The sequence below is a fragment of the Pongo pygmaeus genome, chromosome 4, assembly GCF_028885625.2.
Source record: "Pongo pygmaeus isolate AG05252 chromosome 4, NHGRI_mPonPyg2-v2.0_pri, whole genome shotgun sequence".
NCBI lineage: Eukaryota > Metazoa > Chordata > Mammalia > Primates > Hominidae > Pongo > Pongo pygmaeus.
In genome coordinates, this window is record NC_072377.2 from 148,932,217 (window position 1) to 148,952,291 (window position 20,075).

The following is a 20,075-nucleotide window of genomic DNA, read 5'->3' on the forward strand; positions in this document are numbered from 1 at the left end:
GGATGTCTGTCAGCCTCTACATCAGGTGTTGGCAAGCTCTGGCCCATGGGCCAACTCTGGTCTGCTTCCTGTTTTTGTAAGTGGTTTCATTGGAACACAGTCATATCTGTTAGTTTGTGTATAGTCTATGGTTACTTTTGCACTACAATGTGCAAGAGACTATATGAATTGCAAAACCTAAAATATTTATTATCTGTCTCTTTGCAGAAAAAGATTGCAAACTCTGCTCTGTATTTTGGGGGTGGATGACATAATGGGGAGGGAGAAAATGGGAAATCAGACCTATTTTCTCCCACTTTGCCTGTCAAATCCCAACTGCAGGGATTTATTAGGCTCTCTAGGTGTTCTGCTTGAAGAGCACTTCTGTCCCTCTTTACATTTAAGGAGAAGAGGTGGCCAAATGGCAGCAGCTCTATCTAGATATTTACTGTACAAATTCTCTCATTACTTTCCAGCCCTTGACATCTTTATCCTTTTGATATAAGTGAGGTGTCCATGTCCAAGAGGTATAGCTGATCTTAGCCACCCATTTTGAAAACACAAAATTTTGTTCCATTAACCTCATTTTGCCTTAGGTCAAAGCTCAGGATTTACATTCAAGGACATTTGCGTTTATATAGTTCAATAAAACTCAGAACATATTCCTAGTCCTTGATTTGGGGGAGATGTGGGAAAACTATTGGTGGACTAAATTAAAACTTAGCTGATATTTTTCCTACTTAGATGATAATTGTGGGTCAGAGCCTCCATTTAAAGAGATAAGCACAGAAGCTTTGTAAGATTTACAGGTGACATATTCACATAATACATTTTAATCATCTCTCAAGTCCACATCAGGCCTCTGATCAAACCTAAAATGTAACATTGCAAATCAAAACACCCAAGAATTGCTCTGTTTCCTAAAACAGGCTCAAAATAAGTCTCATGCTTATCATTGCTCTAATGTCTCATAGAAAAATCAGTCTGCTTTCTAGTCCCCGAGATATAAACTGACTTGTGGCATCTTCCAGTCAAGTTCCTTGTTTATTATTTATGTATTGTTTTAGCATTGCTGAATTCACTTTATTTATTTTTTATACATGTATATTTTTTATTATACTTTAAGTTCTAGGGTACATGTGCACAACGTGCAGGTTTGTTACATATGTATACATGTGCCATGTTGGTGTGCTGCACCCAGTAACTCCTCATTTACATTAGGTATATCTCCTAATGCTATCACTGCCCCCTCCCCCCACCCCACAACAGGCCCCAGTGTGTGATGTTCCCCTTCCTGTGTCCAAGTGTTCTCGTTGTTCAATTCCCACCTATAAGTGAGAACATGCAGTGTTTGGTTTTTTGTCCTTGCAATAGTTTGCTGAGAATGATGGTTTCCAGCTTCATCCATGTCCCTACAAAGGACATGAACTCATCCTTTTTTATGGCTGCATAGTATTCCATGGTGTATATGTGCCACATTTTCTTAATCCAGTCTATCATTGTTGGACATTTGGGTTGGTTCCAAGTCTTTGCTATTTTGAGTAGTGCCTCAATAAACATACATGTGCATGTGTGTTTATAGCAGCATGATTTATAATCCTTTGGGTATATACCCAGTAATGGGATGGCTGGGTCAAATGGTATTTCTAGTTCTAGATCCCTGAGGAATCACTACACTGTCTTCCACAGTCGTTGAACTAGTTTACAATCCCACCAACAGTGTAAAAGTGTTCCTATTTCTCCACATCCTCTCCAGCACCTATTGTTTCCTGACTTTTTAATGATCGCCATTCTAACTGGTGTGAGACGGCATCTCATTGTGGTTTTAATTTGCATTTCTCTGATGGCCAGTGATGATGATTTAAAGTTCATATGGAACCAAAAAAGAGCCCGCATTGCCAAGTCAATCCTAAGCCAAAAGAACAAAGCTGGAGGAATCATGCTACCTGACTTCAAACTATACTACAAGGCTGAATTCACTTTAAGGAAGCAATTGTATTGTATTATCTTGGAAATGATGGAGACACAGGCTAATGGTCCATGAAAAGAATTTATCTCCAATGTTAGTGAGAAGAACATGTCTCAGATTCCCTTTGAGATGATCCCAAAAAATAAAATAAAATGACTATGTTGGATAGAGCATGTCAGGTGAAGTCTTCAATCCCAGACCTTGCTCTAGCAGCTGTTTGTGTCCCCATGTAGGTAAGCTGGTTTGATGAGCAAGTAGTCAAAATAGCTGAACAATGAGAGCATGGATTGATTATTTTGTGTTTTTAATACCACAACTTAATGGACTATATGGTGAAGTTCCTGCCTTGCCAGAAGTGGAAATCCCACAGCAAAACCTATTAATGATGCCTTGCTTGGCTTTTGATTTTCTAGTAGTGACTAGGTACTTTTCTAACTTATAGTTTTAAAAAATATTCAGTAACATGTTCACTACTATTTTTCATATTTACCATTAAAATGGTGGTAACATATCAGGTAGTAAAGAGAAGAGCTGCTTGCATCTGCTATTATTATACACACATACTAACATTTTTATTAAATCCTAGTTTTCCTCAATCTTATTATGTTTATGTCCAGTATGATTTATTTTAAGCCAACATGATTATGAGCTTATGCTAATTTACATAGTTAGAGTACAGGCAGATTGTTAAGAAAAAGTGAGAATTTTCTTTACTTCATTGCTAATTCCCCATTAAGTCCCTCCAGCATGAGCTCTAGAAATATTAGTTATCTTATATCCTCAAGTTGTTTTTAAAATTTATTCACAAGTTTTGAAGCTTGGCTACATATAAAAATGCTTCCTTCTATAAAAAAGAGTAGTTATATAAATAACATAATATAAATACCTTTGAATATATTACACACACACACACACACACACACACACACACACACTCTCTCTCTTATATAAATGTACCCCAAAGGAAGACTCTGGTACAGACTTTCCTGTTTTTACTGTGTATTTATAATATTTTTTCTGAATATTTTTATTTCTTCAGGTTTTAGAAAAGTTCTGCAATGTAAATCCCACTGTGCTTTTTGTTGTTATATTTTGGTACTTCCTTGCATTTACATCTTATATACCATGACTTTTAACACCTTTGCTGCAAGGTTAAATATGGGATTCTCAGTTGGTTCCTGTGAATTAAAATCTCCAAGGCAAATCTCTAAGTACCAGAGTGAAACGGCAGCACGTTTGCTAATACAGAGGAGCAATACACTCATTTGTATTCTCTTGAAGCAAGTGTTGACTGAACTCCTACTATCTATGAAGTATGACTCTTGGTACTAGAAGGAATCTGAAGATTAAAGCAAAACTGTAGTTGTGCATATTGAACTTTAGGAACATACGTGGCACAGATGTATTATCTTATCCAGGTTACCTAGCATAAGATAATTCACATAAAATTTTGTTTTTCTCCCAAGTTATCTAGGTCACTGCTATCTCCTCTATTCCCTGAGTATAAGCAGCCTACCATTAACTAATGTTTTTTTTTCTTTCAATATTTTTTGTGTGTAGAATCTAGGGTTAGTGCAAAACCAGAACATTAATTTAAAAAAATAGACAGTGATTAGGCTTCTTTCAGCTTTGTAATTTGTTGTTACTGCTTATTTAGAAATAGAATCAGTTTCCCATTAGCAAAGTGGTTGTGTTTTACTTTTTTTTGGCTGCCATATGAATTACAAGTACATTTTTGAATTGCAACCATTTGATTAGTAATGAAAATATACCCTTTCCTCATTCTAAAAATCTGATTAAAATGTTAAAATATATTTCATTGATAGCTACTCTAGCCCATGAAATACATTCATTGTAATCTTCACTAGTCTCATTGATACATGAGATGAACAATTTTACACATCAAAATAAGTTGCTCATGAATATAGCAAAAATTATTATGATATTCTTAAACTCATCTCATTTTTTCATCCTCTGCTCTTCTGGAACCAAAGCAGTTCTGCCTGTTTGAATTTTCTACAGCTTGATGTGAGCAAAGATCTAAGATTGATTCTTTTTTTTTTTTTTTTTAATTTGTTTTTTTTTTCTTTTTTTTTTCTTTTTTTTTTTTCTTTTATTGTTATTATTATTATTATCATTATTATACTTTAGGTTTTATGGTACATGTGCGCAATGTGCAGGTAAGTTACATATGTATACATGTGCCATGCTGGTGCGCTGCACCCACCAACTTGTCATCTAGCATTAGGTATATCTCCCAATGCTATCCCTCCCCCCTCCCCTCACCCCACAACAGTCCCCGAAGTGTGATGTTCCCCTTCCTGTGTCCATGTGTTCTCATTGTTCAATTCCCACCTATGAGTGAGAATATGCGGTGTTTGGTTTTTTGTTCTTGCGATAGTTTACTGAGAATGATGATTTCCAGTTTCATCCATGTCCCTACAAAGGACACGAACTCATCATTTTTTATGGCTGCATAGTATTCCATGGTGTATATGTGCCACATTTTCTTAATCCAGTCTATCATTGTTGGACATTTGGGTTGGTTCCAAGTCTTTGCTATTGTGAATAATGCTGCAATAAACATACGTGTGCATGTGTCTTTATAGCAGCATGATTTATAGTCCTTTGGGTATATACCCAGTAATGGGATGGCTGGGTCGAATGAAATTTCTAGTTCTAGATCCCTGAGGAATCGCCACACTGACTTCCACAAGGGTTGAACTAGTTTACAGTCCCACCAACAGTGTAAAAGTGTTCCTATTTCTCCACATCCTCTCCAGCACCTGTTGTTTCCTGACTTTTTAATGATTGCCATTCTAACTGGTGTGAGATGGTATCTCATTGTGGTTTTGATTTGCATTTCTCTGATGGCCAGTGATGGTGAGCATTTTTTCATGTGTTTTTTGGCTGCATAAATGTCTTCTTTTGAGAAGTGTCTGTTCATGTCCTTCGCCCACTTTTTGATGGGGTTGTTTGTTTTTTTCTTGTAAATTTGTTGGAGTTCATTGTAGATTCTGGATATTAGCCCTTTGTCAGATGAGTAGGTTGCGAAAATTTTCTCCCATTTTGTAGGTTGCCTGTTCACTCTGATGGTAGTTTCCTTTGCTGTGCAGAAGCTCTTTAGTTTAATTAGATCCCATTTGTCAATTTTGGCTTTTGTTGCCATTGCTTTTGGTGTTTTAGACATGAAGTCCTTGCCCATGCCTATGTCCTGAATGGTAATGCCTAGGTTTTCTTCTAGGGTTTTTATGGTTTTAGGTCTAACATTTAAGTCTTTAATCCATCTTGAATTGATTTTTGTATAAGGTGTAAGGAAGGGATCCAGTTTCAGCTTTCTACATATGGCTAGCCAGTTTTCCCAGCACCATTTATTAAATAGGGAATCCTTTCCCCATTTCTTGTTTTTGTCAGGTTTGTCAAAGATCAGATACTTGTAGATATGTGGCATTATTTCTGACGGCTCTGTTCTGTTCCATTGATCTATATCTCTGTTTTGGTACCAGTACCATGCTGTTTTGGTTACTGTAGCCTTGTAGTATAGTTTGAAGTCAGGTAGTGTGATGCCTCCAGCTTTGTTCTTTTGGCTTAGGATTGACTTGGCGATGCGGTCTCTTTTTTGGTTCCATATGAACTTTAAAGTAGTTTTTTCCAATTCTGTGAAGAAAGTCATTGGTAGCTTGATGGGGATGGCATTGAATCTGTAAATTACCTTGGGAAGGATGGCCATTTTCATGATATTGATTCTTCCTACCCATAAGCATGGAATGTTCTTCCATTTGTTTGTATCCTCTTTTATTTCCTTGAGCAGTGGTTTGTAGTTCTCCTTGAAGAGGTCTTTCACATCCCTTGTAAGTTGGATTCCTAGGTATTTTATTCTCTTTGAAGCAATTGTGAATGGGAGTTCACTCATGATTTGGCTCTCTGTTTGTCTGTTATTGATGTATAAGAATGCTTGTGATTTTTGCACATTGATTCTGTATCCTGAGACTTTGCTGAAGTTGCTTATCAGCTTAAGGAGATTTTGGGCTGAGACAATGGGGTTTTCTAGATATATTATCATGTCATCTGCAAACAGGGACAATTTGACTTCCTCTTTTCCTAATCGAATACCCTTGATTTCCTTCTCCTGCCTAATTGCCCTGGCCACAACTTCCAACACTATGTTGAATAGAAGTGGCGAGAGAGGGCATCCCTGTCTTGTGCCAGTTTTCAAAGGGAATGCTTCCAGGTTTTGCCCATTCAGTACGATATTGGCTGTGGGTTTGTCATAAATAGCTCTTATTATTTTGAGATACGTCCCATCAATTCCTAATTTATTGAGAGTTTTTAGCATGAAGGGTTGTTGAATTTTGTCAAAGGCCTTTTCTGCATCTATTGAGATAATCATGTGGTTTTTGTCTTTGGTTCTGTTTATATGCTGGATTACATTTATTGATTTGCGTATATTGAACCAGCCTTGCATCCCAGGGATGAAGCCCACTTGATCATGGTGGATAAGCTTTTTGATGTGCTGCTGGATTCTGTTTGCCAGTATCTTATTGAGGATTTTTGCATCAATGTTCATCAAGGATATTGGTCTAAAATTCTCTTTTTTTGTTGTGTCTCTGCCAGGCTTTGGTATCAGGATGATGCTGGCCTCATAAGATGAGTTAGGGAGGATTCCCTCTTTTTCTATTGATTGGAATAGTTTCAGAAGGAATGGTACCAGCTCCTCCTTGTACCTCTGGTAGAATTTGGCTGTGAACCCATCTGGTCCTGGACTTTTTTTGGTTGGTAAGCTATTGATTATTGCCACAATTTCAGCTCCTGTTATTGGTCTATTCAGAGATTCAACTTCTTCCTGGTTTAGTCTTGGGAGGGTGTATGTGTTGAGGAATTTATCCATTTCTTCTAGATTTTCTAGTTTATTTGCATAGAGGTGTTTGTAATATTCTCTGATGGTAGTTTGTATTTCTGTGGGATCGGTGGTGATATCCCCTTTATCATTTTTTATTGCATCTATTTGATTCTTCTCTCTTTTTTTCTTTATTAATCTTGCTAGCGGTCTATCAATTTTGTTGATCCTTTCAAAAAACCAGCTCCTGGATTCATTTATTTTTTGAAGGGTTTTTTGTGTCTCTATTTCCTTCAGTTCTGCTCTGATTTTAGTTATTTCTTGCCTTCTGCTAGCTTTTGAATGTGTTTGCTCTTGCTTTTCTAGTTCTTTTAATTGTGATGTTAGGGTGTCAATTTTGGATCTTTCCTGCTTTCTCTTGTGGGCATTTAGTGCTATCAATTTCCCTCTACACACTGCTTTGAATGCATCCCAGAGATTCTGGTATGTTGTGTCTTGGTTCTCGTTGGTTTCAAAGAATATCTTTATTTCTGCCTTCATTTCGTTATGTACCCAGTAGTCATTCAGGAGCAGGTTGTTCAGTTTCCACGTAGTTGAGCGGTTTTGAGTGAGATTCTTAATCCTGAGTTCTAGCTTGATTGCACTGTGATCTGAGAGACAGTTTGTTATAATTTCTGTTCTTTTACATTTACTGAGGAGAGCTTTACTTCCAAGTATATGGTCAATTTTGGAATAGGTGTGGTGTGGTGCTGAAAAAAATGTATATTCTGTTGATTTGGGGTGGAGAGTTCTGTAGATGTCTATTAGGTCTGCTTGGTGCAGAGCTGAGTTCAATTCCTGGGTATCCTTGTTGACTTTCTGTCTCGTTGATCTGTCTAATGTTGACAGTGGGGTGTTAAAGTCTCCCATTATTAATGTGTGGGAGTCTAAGTCTCTTTGTAGGTCACTCAGGACTTGCTTTATGAATCTGGGTGCTCCTGTATTGGGTGCATATATATTTAGGATAGTTAGCTCTTCTTGTTGAATTAATCCCTTTACCATTATGTAATGGCCTTCTTTGTCTCTTTTGATCTTTGTTGGTTTAAAGTCTGTTTTATCAGAGACTAGGATTGCAACCCCTGCCTTTTTTTGTTTTCCATTTGCTTGGTAGATCTTCCTCCATCCTTTTATTTTGAGCCTATGTGTGTCTCTGCACGTGAGATGGGTTTCCTGAATACAGCACACTGATGGGTCTTGAGTCTTTATCCAATTTGCCAGTCTGTGTCTTTTAATTGGAGCATTTAGTCCATTTACATTTAAAGTTAATATTGTTATGTGTGAATCTGATCCTGTCATTATGATGTTAGCTGGATATTTTGCTCGTTAGTTGATGCAGTCTCTTCCTAGTCTCGATGGTCTTTACATTTCGGTATGATTTTGCAGTGGCTGGTACCGGTTGTGCCTTTCCATGTTTAGCGCTTCCTTCAGGAGCTCTTTTATGGCAGGCCTGGTGGTGACAAAATCTCTCAGCATTTGCTTGTCTGTAAAGTATTTTATTTCTCCTTCACTTATGAAGCTTAGTTTGGCAGGATATGAAATTCTGGGTTGAAAATTCTTTTCTTTAAGAATGTTGAATATTGGCCCCCACTCTCTTCTGGCTTGTAGGGTTTCTGCCGAGAGATCCGCTGTTAGTCTGATGGGCTTCCCTTTGATGGTAACCCGACCTTTCTCTCTGGCTGCCTTTAACATTTTTTCCTTCATTTCAACTTTGGTGAATCTGACAATTATGTGTCTTGGAGTTGCTCTTCTCGAGGAGTATCTTTGTGGTGTTCTCTGTATTTCCTGAATCTGAATGTTGGCCTGCCTTGCTAGATTGGGGAAGTTCTCCTGGATAATATCCTGCAGAGTGTTTTCCAACTTGTTTCCATTCTCCCCGTCACTTTCAGGTACACCAATCAGACGTAGATTTGGTCTTTTCACATAGTCCCACATTTCTTGGAGGCTTTGCTCGTTTCTTTTTATTCTTTTTTCTCTAAACTTCCCTTCTCGCTTCATTTCATTCATTTCATCTTCCAGGGCTGATACCCTTTCTTCCATTTGATCGCATCGGCTCCTGAGGCTTCTGCATTCTTCACGTAGTTCTCGAGCCTTGGTTTTCAGCTCCATCAGCTCCTTTAAGCACTTCTCTGTATTGGTTATTCTAGTTATACATTCTTCTAAATTTTTTTCAAAGTTTTCCACTTCTTTGCGTTTGGTTTGAATATCCTCCCGTAGCTCGGAGTAATTTGATCGTCTGAAGCCTTCTTCTCTCAGCTCGTCAAAGTCATTCTCCGTCCAGCTTTGTTCCGTTGCTGGTGAGGAACTGCGTTCCTTTGGAGGAGGAGAGGTACTCTGGTTTTTAGAGTTTCCAGTTTTTCTGCTCTGTTTTTTCCCCATCTTTGTGGTTTTATCTACTTTTGGTCTTTGATGATGGTGATGTACAGATGGGTTTTTGGTGTGGATGTCCTTTCTGTTAGTTTTCCTTCTAACAGACAGAACCCTCAGCTGCAGGTCTGTTGGAGTACCTGGCCGGCCGTGTGAGGTGTCAGTCTTCCCCTGCTGGGGGATGCCTCCCAGTTAGGCTGCTCGGGGGTCAGGGGTCAGGAACCCACTTGAGGAGGCAGTCAGCCGGTTCTCAGATCTCCAGCTGCGTGCTGGGAGAACCACTGCTCTCCTCACAGCTGTCAGACAGGGACATTTAAGTCTGCAGAGGTTACTGCTGTCTTTTTGTTTGTCTGTGCCCTGCCCCCAGAGGTGGAGCCTACAGAGGCAGGCATGTCTCCTTGAGCTGTGGTGGGCTCCACCCAGTTCAAGCTTCCAGGCTGCTTTGTTTACCTAAGCGAGCCTGGGCAATGGCGGGCGCCCCTCCCCCAGCCTCGCTGCCGACTTGCTGTTTGATCCAAGATGGCCGAATAGGAACAGCTCCGGTCTACAGCTCCCAGCGCGAGCGACGCAGAAGACGGGTGATTTCTGCATTTCCATCTGAGGTACCGTGTTCATCTCACTAGGGAGTGCCAGACAGTGGGCGCAGGTCAGTGGGTGAGCGCACTGTGCGCCAGCCGAAGCAGGGGCGAGGCATTGCCTCACTCGGGAAGCGCAAGGGGTCAGGGAGTTCCCCTTCCAGGGGTGACAGACGGCACCTGGAAAATCAGGCCACTCCCACCCGAATACTGTGCTTTTCCGACGGGCTTAGGAACCGGTGCCCCAGGAGAGTATAGCCCGCACCTGGCTCAGAGGGTCCTACGCCCACGGAGTCTCGCTGATTGCTAGCACAGCAGTCTGAGATCTAAGATTGATTCTATCTCTGATAGCAGAGAAGGGAATTAAGGAATTTGCGGTGCTAGAACTGCTTTTTTTGAGAATATACAAATTTGAATTTAAATCCTCAATTATTTCAGAATTTTCTTTAAGTTATGCTCCTATTTTCCCATTTCAAAGGCTACAGCCACAAAGTAGACATGATGGTGGTCTCAGCATCTCTTTACTTTCAATAGTTTCACTTCCTAAATACATTGATTATTTTTGCATGCTATAAATTAATCCTTGGTTTATAATAAAAGAAATTTCTTTTATCTCTGTTTCAGACAGGGGAAGGTAGTTTGGCTTAACCAGGATACAGTTCTTGTGGGGATAGGTGCCTGCTGGACAGAGGAAGTACCTTGCAGGGAAGAAGGGAGAGCAATGAGGAGGCGTCCCTAAGAAATGCCCACATACATTTGACTCTTGACCCTCGTAGGTATGATGTCTCTACCAGTTTGGAACAAGGGAGGAATCCAGAGCCTGAGAGGGAGGAAGGAGGTGGTTAGCTATCTCTCTGGCAGCCAATCAGGCAGAGTTCCAAAGCATAAAATTTGCATCAGAATCTCTTGCCCAGAGCACAGCTGCAGGGACCCTCACACCAGATGAACCCTCATGCAACACATCAACATTTATTTAGTGTTATTATTGGTCATAGTGTTTCAGGGAAATAGGGGTGTGGAATATGAGTAGTAGTAGATTATAACATGATATAGAACGTTTCATGTGGAAGGGACCTTAGAAATTACTCCTTCAACACCATCTATGTGCCAGGCACTGTTTTACATGCTGAGAATTCAATGATGAATGAAGCAGATAAGGTCTCTACCTACATGGATCTTACAGTCTGATAGGAGGCAAGCAATACATAAATAAATATCAAGAAAATATTAGATATTTATAAATGCAATGAAGCAAACAAAATGAGAATAGATGATAAGAACTGGTTGGCAAATTCAGATTGGGCAATCAGAAAAGACCTCTTTAAGGAGGAAGTATTTGAGCTGAGACTTGGTGGGGAAGAAGTCAGTAATGTGAAAAGCTGAAGGAAGAGCATTTCCAGGCAGAGGGAACAATAAGTGCAAAGGCCAGGAGCTATGCAAAAGCTTTACATATTGGGGAACAGAGAAAAGGCCAGGGCAATTGGGGCAAAATCAGTAGCGGGCCAAAGTTTGGAAAGGTAGGCAGGGACATATCATGAGACCTTGAAGACAAGGTAAGGATCAAGTGTGAATCTCTTCTTATGAAGAAGCTGAAGCTCAAAGAGGCAAACTGCCTTGAACAGAGTGGTTAGTGCCAGCTCTGATACCTGTGCTGACCTATGCATCACATTCACATTCCTGTCAAGGATGGGCTATGTTGATTTTAATTTAATTACAGTTAATTAATTAATTTAATTACAGCACCAATCATATGAAATTTTTAACAAAGAATTGACAACAATGGATAACTATTGATAACTGAAAGAAGTGAGACCACTCTTAGGAGTACAGGTGATACTGGAAAGGTGTATCATCTCCTTAATTCCAACTGGTGTAGGAGTGTATGTCTTTGTATGTTAGACTGAAACACACAGAGCATACGTGCACACACATAAATGCACAAACCAATGTGTATTAAAAAAAAAGTTAAAGACATACAAATCATGCTTTTGATTTGTTTCCATGTACCTCTGATTTAGCTGATGGCTCTTGGGTAACCTCTGGCCATCTTGAGTCCACCAACAGCGTTGAGAAGTGAGAGCGGGCAGGGTTTCCTGGGCATTTTGCAGAAGGATGGATGTTTGCAATATTAGCATTGCTTTGGGGCAATAAAAATATGTCCAACTTGCCGTTACCATCTATCCATCTATTCATCCAATTATTCACTTGTGAATATTTATTTAGAAATAATTTGTAGGCAGAATATCTTGCTAAGCATTGTAAGTCTACAGTGCTTTATAAGGTAAAGTTATTGCTTCTCAGATTTTAAATTTGTATTTCATAGTTATGGAAAGCTCAGTGAGATGAAGTGAATTACTCAAATCAACACAGGCTCATATGTGATAGAAGGGGATGTATGAATCTAGGCATGTTGGACTCCTGTTCTCTCCATTTATCAAATATTTGTGGAGCACTTACATCCAAGGGGCTGTGTTAGGCCTGAGAGCAGAAGTGAGACAACAGACAAGGTGCTACCATGAAGCTCACAGTCTGTGCTGGACATCTTCCAGGAGCTCAGAAATAACCAAAGAAAGAGGGAAGAGGGACTGATTTTCTCATATTCTGTTTTTAGAAGAACAGGTCAACTTAGTGTACAAGCCAGAATCCCCTGGCATATGCAGTGCCCAAGGCTGTTATTCTTCTTCTGCCAACTGGATACTGGCACCATTAACTGTTCGTTGGCTTTAGAAGGGGCTTTTCTGGGCTAATTTATTAGCTCACAATAGCATCTGTGGCAGGAAGATGTTTTCTTGGCCTCTCCTTCCCCACCTCTCCTTAGGTGGCCAGGGAAGCAATGATCGCTTCTTTTGTGTGAAGACAAATTGCAAGTGTGCCACTTTTGCACCCTTCATAGGCCAGGCTTTCTGTCCTGTGTCTAGTAAGGTCGTCTACCTCACTGCAGATGGGTGCAAGAAGAGTACAGCTTAGTGACAAGGAAGAATATAACTCTTGGAGTTAGACTGATGTGAGTTCAGGTTCTGATTCCACTACTTACTAGCTACAAGTTATTGTTTCTTGACCTCAATTTTCTTCAGCCTACTTCAAAATGTTGTTTTGAAGAGTTCATAAGATAATCTCTCAAGAGGGTTTAGCTCAGTTGTGTAACCTAATTGCTACAGATTTCTGGCATGATTTCAATGTTAAAATTTTACCAATCACCTGTTTTTCCCTTTGTTAAGGGAACTATGTTCACAAATATCAATGGAAAACAAAATATAAATATCTGGTTTTTTAAATTACCTAGTGCATTCATTTTCTACTGCTACTGTAACAAATTGCCACAAATGTAGTGGCCTACAGTCCGCAAATTTATTCTGTTACAGTTTGGAGGTTAGAAGTTCAAAAAGACTTTTAAGGGGTAAAATTAAAGTGTCAACAGGGCTGATTTTTTCTGGAGACTCCAGAGAAGAATCTGTCTTTACCTTTTCCCACTTTTGGGTTGCTGGCATTTGTTGGTTTATGGATGGCTACATCACTCTAATTTCTGCCTTTGTGGCTGAAAAGCCTTTTTCTGTCTGACTTCTAGTCCTCCTGCCTCCCTCTTGGGTTCTTATGATTACATCGGGCACACCTGGATAATCCAGGGTTATCTCCCATCTCAAGATCTTTAATTTAATCACATCTGGAAAGTCCCCTTTAACCACATGTTGTTGATTAAATTGTGTCTGCCAAAAAGATAAGCTGAAGTCCTAACCTCTGGTACCTATGAATGTGACCTTATTTGGAAATAGCATCTTTGTAGATGTAATAAAGTTAAAATGAGATTATACTGAATGGGCCTAATCCAATGCGTGGTGTTCTAATAAGACAAGGAAAATTTGGACACAGACACACAGAGAATAATGCCCTGTGAAGACACATAGACAGAAGTGACACACAGAGAGCAGCATGTGACAACAGAGCAAGAGATCTGAGTGATATGTCTACAAGCCAAGGAAAGCCAGGGATTGCCAGTAACCACCAGAAGCTAAGAGAGGGGCGTGGAACAGATTCTCCCTCTGAGGCCGCCAAGAAGGAACCACCCTGGTGATGCACTGGTTGTCGATTTCTGGCCTCTGGAATAAATTTCTATTGTCTTAAGCCACCAGTTTGTAAAAATTATTATAGTAGCCCTTGGAAACTAATATAACATGTAAGACAATATATTCACAGATTCTGGGGATTAGAACATGGACATCTTTGGGGAGCCACTGTCAGTCTACCTGCCACACACAGGCAGTGCTCTTTCCTCCCTCCCCAACTCTTCCCCAGTTCAGGGCTCTCTGGTAAGTAGTAACAAAGCATAAGCTATCATTCTGGAAGTAAGAGTGAGGCTTTTGAAAACTCCACCCCCATTCTATTTGGTAGAACAAACTTAGGGTCTAATTACTCCACCAAATCCATGTAGGAAGGGCCGGAAATAGTATGAGTGGCAGAGAGCTAGGCGTGGGAAGCAGGCCGTGTGCATCCACCCAGGCCCTTATTTCGTGGGATGTGCCTCTGGAAGGGTGGAGCATAGAACTCTATCTTTAATATACAGCACTCTCACACCCAACTTAAAAAGATGGCCTGAGAATGTCTCAGGCTCTACTCAATTCATTTAATAACAGCACCTCTTTCTGGAAAAAGAGTAAGAGGATGGAAGAAAAGAGTTTACAAACTTTCTGTGTAGCAAGCCCCTCGCCTATTGGCAGAAGGGAAAATGACATGCTATTCCCTATGAACTGACTTGGACTCATATAGCAAAGAGAATAGTTTAATACCATCTCTTAATAGTATTAAACAAACAATAAATATCAATTAATACTGATATTCTTATCATTAACAGCTGTATTCTGTTTTTCCCTATATGCTGAATGCTTGACTAGCCTTCATATTCAATGAATATTTTCCCCATGTTAATTTGAGAAAGATGTATATGACCTGGTTGATACGTATCCTGGTGATGGAAAATATCCCTCAATCATAATTTGTGCAGATATCTCTTTTCCTGTGTCACAGGGATACTAAAACTATGATACATCTGAGTTGGCATATGTTGACATGCTTTGGAAGGTAAAAAGCAGAAATATATAATTATAAAGGAAAATTGAACAGGCAAAACCAGTAGGCCTGTTCATTTCTCCCTCTTCATTGAGAAGCCAGAACAGAGAATTTGGGCTCATGGCAGGTTGGGAGTGTTCTATTGTGGATCTGACTGTGGTAGAGAGGTGGCAGGTTTGCTTGGTGGGGAAATTTACCTAGAAATAAATGTTAAAGTGCCTTCCTGGTCCCTGGATTTCATCTACACAGGTGAACATAGATTATTTCACTTCCGAACTACTCCCCACTTTAGCAGGTGCAGAGCTGGCAAGAATACAGAGTGCTATTTGTGATGTCAGACTTTGGCTTCCATTCTATCTTGAAAGGAATTAAGACAGATCTTTCCCATGTCATATGTAGAGTTCAGAAATGAATACTAATAGTAATACTAATATTTAGTTAACACTTATTGAGTGCATTAGGATAACAGGTACTCTCTTAAGCACTTTATGCACTATTATTTTCCTCATAGGGAGACTGAACTTAAGTAATTTGCCCAGGATCACAGCTATGAAAGCCAGAATTTGAACCACAACTTTCTAACTCCAAAGGCTAAGCTTTAAATCATTTTATTATAATTACTTGTGTAAATTAATAATCCATGTTAAATCAAACCCATTTTGCTTTGTTACTACCTCAGTAAATTCTAGTATGAAAATTACGGTAAAGTCAAGGGAATGTTTACGCATGGTTTCCTACAAACAATATTTTGCTGGAGATTGGAGTGAATTCAGGCCAATGAGAATGTTGTGAGCTTTAAAGACTTTTCTAGGACCCTGCGATGTTTGGCAAATTACTTTCCTGGATGCCTTGATCCCTGCTGTCACAGCGTGCATCTCATTCCTCTTGTTCTCTCTTCAGTAGAGATGGAGACCTGCCAGTAACTATTTCTGTAAAATAAACCTTCATTGTGCTTGAAGACTCTTCTTTAGACCCCGCCTTAGTTTTGTTTCTCTGTAACACATGAGAAGCCTCATCCTGCTAAGGTGAGGACTTAGATTCTCTGCTTTGCACAGCTCACCAGATAGCTCTGAACTTCTAGCTCCAGGGCCAAACATTCTAGCAAGCCTTACAACTGCGGGAAGCTGCTTCCCTGATGATGCTGGTTTGGTTGGGCTTTTGTTGGCAAACAGCTATGTTTTTCAGAAAATTGATTGGAATGGCAGAAGGGATTAGTGGGAATCTCCAGTAGAATGACCAGAAAGACCCAAGACAGTAGGGCTCTCTGGTCAGGCTGTGAGACTTATCTTTCCCAAGTAGCTATTTTAAAACCATTGGTAATACTAAGCCTCATTGGAAATCCTAGTTAATTTTGAGTTTCCAATGGAGTGGATGAAAAACAAAGCCATCAACTATTTATAGGACAGATTTGCTGAAAAGTAGAAGCACTATTGATATGTTTTTTAATTCTGGTGAAATACTGAGGCTTGTAGTTAAGTACCCTGTAAAGAAGGCTATTTGTATTAGCAAATGATGTGACTATCCTAGCCCCTGCGCCTGACTACCGAGGGACTTATTTAGATAACCAGGAAGCACCCTGAGAATTCCCAAAGTGATTTCAGCCTAATAAGAGGCAGCCCACAGCAAGCACACAGTGTTTTCGTTTGGACAAAGGCTGTTCTAGCCCTAAGCAGTGGCTGAGCGGCAATGATTTATGTTTTCTCATCATGAGGCACAGTTAGTTAGTTCCTTACTTTGTCTCAAATTTATTGTTGCTGAAGGATGTTAGTTTGTTACAATTTAACACAAAGGAAAAGAAAAGTCCTTAAAGGTCAGAGAGTTATTTATAATTTGAACTGAGGAAATAATTTAAAAATATTTAAAAATAACTCAATGGCAGGGCGTCTTTTGAATGCTTTACCAATGATCTGTTCTAGAAATGTCCGTATATAAGTGACAGGTTTTCTCTCCTAGTTGTCAAAAGGCAAGATTTTCCCCTTCCTTATTATTCTATGGTCAAGGTGCACCGGTTATGGTTTATCTCATTTCGTAATAACATTTACATCACATTAGTGCAAATAACGAAGTTGGCACCTGCTTCACAAACCTTGGCCAACGGCACTCATTCACAGCAAAGAATGGAGAAGCAAGTAAGGTGTGATGGAAGCAACGAATGGAGAAGCAAGTAAGGTGTGAGGGAAGACAGAGAGTTAAAGCTATTGAAAAATGGAAAAGGCTGAAGATTCAGACAGTGGAGATTCCAACTAAGTCAGTGATATGCCAATCTATGCAAGCTTCTGCTGGGGTATTTTCTTCAGCTGCTGCCAGCCTCTGTATGAAACTATAAAGCAGAGAAACTCATTGGTCATTCTCAGTTTCTCTTTCCAGGATTTGGAGATCAAAATTATCTTATTCCTGATCCACTTCCAATACAGGGCACCAGGACAGGATTTTTAGCTGATCTTTAAAGGTGGAACTTGGTTTCCTTGGCCCTGGGATAAGAGGAACAAACAAGAAGGCTTTTAATGAAGCTGGTGGAGGGCTCTTGAGTAGGCATTACATGGTAAAGTTCATGCCTTTGATAGGAGGGATGCGGACGAGGGGAGTAGGAAAAATTGTGTGTGTAGCCTTATCAGAGTCTCAGAACTTTTCATCTTTTTAAAAAAATTCCTTTTTTTTTTTTAAACTATGTCATCAACTAAATTTTAGGTTGAAAATGTTAGAAGAGATAAGGCAGAAAACAGCTTCACTTAGGGTTTCTTTAGAAACTTATCACTTAAACTCATTAAATTCGTGCTTAACATAAAATAAAAGTTTGGGGGTTTGAATGACTGTGTGTGTGTGTTTTTTTTTATTTAAAAAAACTTAGGTTCAGGAGTAAATGGTTGGTTATATAGGTAAATTGCAATATAATGGGGGTTTAGTACATATTATTTTGTCCCCGTGTAATAAGCATAGAACCTGATAGATAGTTTTTCTTGTTTTCTTTTTTTAATTATGTTTTATTTTACTTTTAAGTTCTGGGATACATGTGTAGAATGTGCAGGTTTGTTACATAGGTATACATGTGCCATGGTAGTTTGCTGCACCCATCAACCTTTCATCTAGGTTTTAAGCCCCACATGCATTAGTTATTTCCTAATGCTTTCACTCTCCTTGCCTCCCACCCCCTCACAGGCCCTGGTGTGTGTTGTTTCCCTCTCTGTGCCCATGTGTTCTCATTGTTCAACTCCCACTTATGAGTGAGAACATGCAGTGTTTGGTTTTCTGTTCCTGTGTTAGTTTGCTGAGAATGATGGCTTCCAGCTTCAACCATGTCCCTGCAAAGGACATGATCTCATTCTTTTTTATGGCTGCATAGTATTCCGTGGTGTGTATGTGGCACATTTTCTTTATCCAGTCTATCATTGATAGGCATTTGGATTGTTCCAAGTCTTTGCTATTGTAAATAGTGCTGCAATAAACATACGTGTGCATGTGTCTTTATAGTAAAATGATTTATAATCCTTTGGATATATACCCAGTAATGGGATTGCTGGGCTAAATGGTATTTCTGGTTCTAGATCCTTGAGTAATGGCCACATTGTCTTCCACAATGATTGATCTAAATTGACTGCATATTTTTAAGAGAAGTTATTAAGATCTCAATTACTTTCTCACCGTTGCTCTTCTGCACATTGTTTAACTGGGAAAAAAGCACAAAGCCAGGAGCAGAAGGACTGGTATTTGAATAATCCTTGTAAATAATCACTGGCTCTGCAAACCCCTGGCAAAGAGAATTCTCACTGGGACTCCATTTTGAATACTATAACTTGGTGGAATTTGCAAAGCCTAACTCCACAGTTACGATTTAAGCACTTATGCACAGTCAGATTGCACTGAGTGTACAGTCAGATTACATTGAGAATAAATTTTCACACAAGTATATCTTTGTATAACTATAAAACCTTCTTGTTTCCAGAAAATGCATTAGAAATGAGTCTTTGGCTCATTTGTTACATTAATTCCCAAAAATTACACCCTGATTTGTGTAAGTCTACCATGATGACTGGGTTAAACAGACACAGTACTTTGGTAAAAAATGTCTTGAAGGTGGAGGTGTATCAGTTATATATCACTCACTCTCAGAGCTTCCCAAGGCATTTAGAATAAATCCACATATGTTACCTTGGCCTACTGGGCTCTTTGAGATATGGCTCCTGCCTGTGACTCCAACTTTATATGATTATCCTCTTTGCTCCCTATACTCCTGTTATTATCACCTCCTTTCTTTTATTCTAGTGTCCCTTCCAACTGTCTTTACATTTCATGTTCCTTATTCCTTCCCCAGACCTTCAAATGTCTCCTATTTTCTTAACTTCTGATCAAATGCCACCTTTTCAGAGAGGCCATCCCAGGACACTTTACATAGTATCATGCTCTCTATTGTGTCACATTTTTGTGACTCAATTATTACCAGACTATTGTCTATCTTCCCTCATGAGAATATATGCTTCAAGAGGACTGAGTCCTTACTTCTCTTATTCACCCGTATATCCCCAGTATCTAGCACATATAAATGTTTAATTAATACTACCAAATGGTTGAATGAACTGGAAGTCAAGAGATCTATGTTCTGTTTCATCCCTTCCATCACTGAACAGAGTTAGTTCCTAGAACTCTATAGGCCTTAGCTTTATTTTTCATAAAATGAAAACAATTTGAACCAGATTTCTGTGTTTTTACATATGTCTTTAAGTTTTTACATTGATTATGCTCCATTAAATTTTGTTTTGCTTTACAGGCATAAAAAACTTGCCTCAAAAGCATATTATAGGTTGGAAACTCCATTTGAGAGCCTCACATCTGTACAAGTAGCTTCTACTGACTGAACCTTTGACATAGTTCTTGGGACAATTGTGTTATCCATCACTCATTCAACAAATATCCTATGAGAAATAGGCACAATATTTGGCTTTGGGGAAACAGCAATGAGCAAGACCATCTCTGCCCTCAAGGCTCTTATATTTTCAAGGAGAAGATAGCAATGAAAACAGGCAATTGCGGGCCAGACGCTGTGGCTTATGCCTGTAATCCCAGCACTTTGGGAGGCCGAGGTGGGCGGATCACCCGAGGTCAGGGTTCGAGACCAGCCTGGCCAACATGGTGAAACCCCATCTCTACTAAAAATACAAAAAATTAGCTGGGTGTGGTGGGAATCGCTTGAAAGCAGGAGGCAGAAGTTGCAGTGAGCCGAGTTCATGCCACTGCACTCCAGCCTGGGCAACGAGAG

At 39.5% G+C, this 20,075-nt stretch overlaps 1 protein-coding gene across 4 annotated transcripts in view; it reads left to right on the forward strand.

The window, feature by feature from the left end:
• KCTD16 (potassium channel tetramerization domain containing 16) overlaps positions 1-20,075 on the forward strand; it is a 325,798-nt gene that overhangs the window by 223,912 nt on the left and 81,811 nt on the right. Inside the window, exon 1 of one of the 4 annotated variants that reach the window (XR_010126445.1) lies at positions 9,653-9,834. The exons of 2 other annotated variants lie outside the window; for them this stretch is intronic. The gene's annotated coding sequence lies outside the window, so the exon portion shown is untranslated. Of the gene's footprint in view, positions 1-9,652; positions 9,835-20,075 lie in introns of those variants that run through there. One more of the 4 variants, XR_010126446.1, reaches the window with a different exon arrangement.